This window comes from Nannospalax galili, unplaced genomic scaffold (genome assembly GCF_000622305.1).
Source record: "Nannospalax galili isolate Female #2095 unplaced genomic scaffold, S.galili_v1.0 scaffold1023, whole genome shotgun sequence".
Lineage (NCBI taxonomy): Eukaryota > Metazoa > Chordata > Mammalia > Rodentia > Spalacidae > Nannospalax > Nannospalax galili.
This window is the reverse complement of record NW_008349234.1, coordinates 274,835-280,881: the sequence shown is the minus strand read 5'-3', so window position 1 is coordinate 280,881 and position 6,047 is coordinate 274,835.

Genomic DNA, 6,047 nt, shown 5'->3' with positions numbered 1-6,047 from the left:
CCAACAATGGTCAAGCAGGACCTTTGAATTATCTTCACGTAGATGGAACTGGTAAAAGAAAGGAGCCAAGGGCTCCTCCCAAGCCCATGGGACCACTGAGGAACAGATCCTCAAATGACCTTAAGAGTAAAAATAAATCCTTTTATCTGGCCCAACTCTATGGCCTTAAATACCCAAAAGGAAAGTATAACCAAAGATTAAAGGGGCCAATATAATTTCATCAGAGTCCATATATATATAGCTAAAGGCTACATAACAAGCAACAATGCCAGATAGGCTATACCTTCTTTTGAGTTGTTGGCCAGGGTGGCCAAAGGGATTCCCAGATAGTAACCCATCATAGAACTGGGAAAATGAACAGAAGACCTCAATCTTATCTAAAGGAATATTGAGAACTGATTGCTGCTAGATGAGGAACAGCTGACCTTCCTAAAACAAAGACATCTAGATAGGCTGACTAGATTCACCAGAAGGGCAAGTAGTGAGGAATGGCTGGAGGTGCCAACAACACAGCAGACAGTAGCAGGGATATCAGAGTATAAGGGCTCTAGTGGGAGGATGGAGGCTATGGGAGGGTGCTATTGGGAAGTGGGTGTAAAAATAAATAAAAATTTTTAAAAATTAAAACAAAAATAGTAATTCTTCAAAGCATAAGAATTTGCTCCTTAATAATTGGTGGATTTGAAAAACATTACCGTTGAAATCTACCTGATGACTTTATATCCATGCTCAGATGCCAAGGGGCTCAGAAAGTAAGCAACTGTGACTAATAATAATCAGATATATAGAGATTAGAAATACATGTGCATCTTAGTGTCAATTGTATTGAAAATGAATTTTTTTGTATGAAACTGTGTATTTTAATAGTGAAATCGAGATCTTTTTTCAAGTTTAAAACCTCATTTAATTTTATGTTATAGGGTTTATACTGAGTACAATATTGTATAACTGTATTAATTCAACTGTAAACCTAAAAATTTACAGCCAATTTTGAAGGAGATACATCTTAGGGAAACATCACCATTGAAATCTACCTGATGACTTTATATCCATGCTCAGATGACAAGGAGCTCAGAAAGTAACCGACTGTGACTAGTAATAATCAAATATATAGAGATTGGAAATGCATGTGCATACATCTTAATGTCAATTGCATTAAATTGAGTTTTTCTTTATGAAACTGTGTATTTTAATAATGAAATGTAGATCTTTTTTAAAGGTTAAATCCTCATTTTTTATGTCTTATGTCTTATAGGATTTATTCTGAGTACAATATTGTATAACTGTAATAATTCAACTGTAAACCTAAAAATTTATAGCCAATTCTGAAAGATACATCTTAAGTCAGAAAATTGTTATTGAATATGTCAATGTTGTTGTAACGAAATGCTTCTTGTAAGTATGTGGTTATTAAATAAATAATTAACAAAAAAAAAAAAAAAAGAAAGAAAGCTGGTCCAGGCATGAGGGTATACATCTGCAGTCCCAGCACTCGGGAGGCTGAGGCAGGAGGCTGGCATGTCCTACACACTGAATTCAAGGCTGACCTGGACAAGGCCCTTCCCATCTGGAAAACAAAACAAAAAACGTTGGAAGATTATAATGATATCAGACAAACAAGCTTTGAAACAAGGACTATTACCACAAATTTAAGAGGAACATTTTACAATGAAGAATGAGCCCAGTTGTGAATAAGACATAACAATCCTAAATATATAAACACCTAAAAGTTGAACTTGAAGCAAAACCAGACACAACTAATAAATGAGACAAGCCGAAATACATATTAGATTTCAATGCTCTCTTGTTTGCTGATTGAAGCAGGCAGGAACCAAAGTTAGAAGACCTGATTCTTCTGTCTCTGCACTATTGAATTTTTTTGGCCAGGTATGCTATAAAATTTTTATTTTATTTTCAATCGACCACATAATTCTGGGTTGTAGAGGCTGATCTGGGCATTGTGTTTCAGCAGCCTCTCTGGCCTCTACTTACATTCATTCATTTCCTAGGGATGCCATGAGGAAGTATGCAAAACCAGATGCTTTGAAATAACAGTGAGGGGCTGGCAAGATGGCTTGGGGGTAGGGGTGCTAGCTGCACAGTGTCAACCACCTGAGCTTGATCCTTAAAACCCATCTAAGGTCCACAAAGGTCTCCTCTGATGTACACACATACATGCTCCGTGGCACCCCCACCCCCACACATCATCATACTGTCATACACACGCACACACACAGACACACTAATAATAAAATAATAATAAGAAGATAAAATTAAAAATAAAACAACAGGACCTTGGAGAGATGGCTCAGAGGTTAACAGCACTGGCTGCCCTTGCAGAGGACCCAGATTCAGTTCCCAGCACCCACATGGCAGCTAACAAGCGTCCATAACTCCAGTTCCAGGGGATCAAATGCCCTCTTCTGACCTCTATGGGCATTGCACAACATGGGTGCACTTATATACATGCAGGCAATACATTCATACACACAAAATAAAAATAATAAAATATTAAAAAATAAAAGAACAGATACCTGGGCATGCAGCACTAAGGGGGGTGGCTACAAAGGGAATTTGAGATCAGTGTGGGCTTCTTTAAACTTTGTCTCAGAACAAAACCAAACATAAGACAAAATCTTAGTTGGGCCTGGTGGTGCACACCTTTAATCCCAGCACTCAGGAGGCAGAGACAGGCAGACCTTTGTGAGACAGAGGCCAGTCTGGTCTACATAGTGAGTTCCAGGCCAGCTGGGGCTATAGGGAGACCCTATCTCAAAAAACAAACAAACCAAACCAAAAATAAAACCTCCTAAAACAAGAAACAAACAAGCAAACAAAAAAAAAAAAACAGGCAGGAGAGATGGCTCAGTGGTCAAGAGCAGTAGCTGCTCTTCCAGAGGACTAGGATTCCTTTCCCTAGCAACCCCCACGTGGCGGTTAACAACCCTTGGTAACAACAGTTCCTTCTGGCCTCTGTGGATTTTGCAGGGCATGGGTGTACTTACACACATGCAGGCAAAACATTCATCTGCATAAAATAAAAATATAAATAAAGTATTAAAAATAAATCTTTCAATAAGAAAACAAACAAATAACTCCCAGCAAAACAGCAGAAATTTCTCCTCAGTTCTGGAGGCCAGAAGTCTGAAACTAAAGTTTGAAACTAAAGGACCAACAGGGCCAGGCCCCCTCAGAAGCCTGTAGGGGAGGATCCTTCTTTGCCTCTTCCAGCTTCTGGGAGCCAACAGGCATCCCTTGGTTGTGGCAGCATCTCTTCAATGTCCTTTGTCCCTAAGTGGCCATCTTCCCTTTGTGAGTCTGTGGGTTCAAATTTCTTCTTGTAAGAGCAAAGTCATGTTGGATTAGGGATCATTCTAATGAATTTACCTTATCTTGATGACATCTGTAAAGACCCTGTTTCCAAACTAGGCCACATTCACAGGCAATAGGAGTTAAGACTTCAACATTTCATGGCGGGCAAGATAGCTCAGGGGTTACGAGCACTGGATGCTTTTACAGAGGACTCAGGTTCAGTGCCCAGCACCCATAGGGTGGCTTACAACTGTAACTCCAGGTAAAGGGGATCTGATACCCCTCTTCTGGCTCTGTGGGCATTGTGCACATGTGATGCACTTACATACATGCAGGCAAAACACTCATACGCATAAAATAAAATTTAAAAAGATTTAAAAGGACATCAACATTTCTTTCTGGGGGATACAACTCAGTCTACAACACAATCCTACAGGTGTCAGCGGCAGTTCTCCCAGTTGTGAAATGCAATTCCAGACATTGCCAAATGTCCCATAAGTGACAAAATGCCCCACTATTTGGGAACCACCATCCTCAAAGGTAATGGCACTGTCAATACTTTAGTCTGCATGCTACTTGGAAAGTATTACTCAGTAACAAGGAATACACATTCTTTCAGGTGAAAGATAGACCCTATACTGGACAATAAAATGAATCTTAAGTATGGTAGGCAACCTCCAAGATGGCATCTCCAAATATACTCATACACATAAAATAAAAATAGTAAAATATTTTAAAAAGCAATCCTTAGTGTGAAAATTATAGGTTTAAATGGGTTGTTAGAAATGAAGAAAGGTCTCAATAATCTTTAAGAAGGAGAGATGACTCAGCAGTTAAGAGATGCCTGCTTTTAGCTGGGCGTGGTGTCTCACACCTTTAATCCCAGCACTCAGGAGGCAGAGGCAAGTAGATCTCTGTGAGTTCCAGGTCAGCTGGAGATTACTGCTCTTGCAGAGGACCTGGGATTGGTTCCCAGCCCCCACATGATGGCTAACAACCATCTGTTACTCCAGTTCCAGGAGTCCAGTGCCTTCTTATCACCTCTGTGGGCATTGCATGCATGTGGTACACTTACATACATGCAGACAAAACCTCATATACATAAAATAAAAAGTTAAAAGAAAAAGAATGGTGGTGCACACAAGTAATCTCAACTCTTTGGAAGTTGGAAGTGAAAGGAGGAAGATCTAAAATTCAAGGCTAGCCTCAGCTAAACACTGAGCTCAAGGCCATCCTGGGCTACATGGGACCCTCTTGCAAAAAGAAAAAAAAAGCAGAGAATATAAAGAAGCCAGAAGTTGTCCCAGCACTTGGGAGGCAGAGGCAGGCAGATCTCTGTGAGCTCAAAGCAGCCTGGTCTATATAGCAAGTTCCAGGCCAGCTGGGGCTACAAGGAGACCCTGTCTCAAAAAGATAAAAAAAATAAATAAATAAAAATAAAGCCAGAAGTTGATTAATCTCATTGGGTATAGTGGTTCATAATCCTGATTTCTAGAGGCTGACACTGGAAGATGACCTTAATTCAAGGTCATCTTGGGCAACACAGCAAGTTCTTATCTCAAAAAAAAAGAAAAAAAACGAAAAGAAAAAGGAGGGAGCCTGAGATGGCATGATGGATAAAGGCCTCTAGAACCTTCCAAGCATCACATCTACCAAAAGATTATTGTTGCCAGGCGAGGTGGAACATGCCTTTAAATCCTAGCACACAGGAGGTGAAGTCAGGCAGGCCAGCCTGGTCTACATTTGCGTTCCAGACCAGTTGTGGCTATAAGGAGACCCTGTCTCAAAAAACAACAAAAACAAAACAAAACACAATTACTTATTTTTTTAATTTTTAAAAATTTTTATTTTTATTTTGTGTGTATGGGTGTTTGCCTGCATGTAGTTAAGTGCATCAGTGTCGTGCAATGCCCTTGGAAGTCAGAAGAGGGGGTCGGATCCCCTGGGACTGGAGTTATGAACAGTTGCTAGCTGCCATGTGGGTACTGGGATTTGAACCCGGGTTTCTGAAAGAACAACCAGTGTTCTTAATCACTGAGCCATCTCTCCAACCCCACAAAACACAATTATGATGTTTTATTGCTTAGTAGCATTCAGTTGTATAGACATACCATAATTTGCTTATACATTAACCCATTAAAGGACCTTTGCGCATTTCAAGTTTGGGGTTGTTATTAATGAATAGTGTTGCCATCTACATGTATATGTGGGATCTTTTTGTGTACACAAGTTTTAATTTCTCTTGAGTAAGTTCCCAGGGACTGTTGGGTCATGTGGTAAATGTATGTTTAACTTTATAAGAAACTGTCTGGGGGCGGGGGCGGGGATAGCGAGATGGCTCAGCAGTTAAGAGCACTGACTGCTCTTGCAGAGGGCCTGGGTTCGAGTCCCAGCATCCACATGGTGGCTAACAACCATCTGTAACTCCAGTTTCAGGGGATCCTATGCCCTCTTCTGACTTCCACAGGCACTGCACAACAGGGGTGCACCTACCTACATGCAAGCAATACACTCATAAAACATTTTTGTAAAAAGAAACTGTCCAGGAGTTCTGGGGGTCTGCAGAGATGCAGTTTTCAGAGAATTCCCAATGCAAATGTGCTCCACTGCCTCAGGCCCCTTCAACACCCTGGCCCCCAATCCCCATCTCCCCAACAGAGACAGGCACCACTGCAAGCTTTGTACCATGCAGCCATCCCCTCCTGCAGCTCCCTCTTGGCTACCATGACTACTAT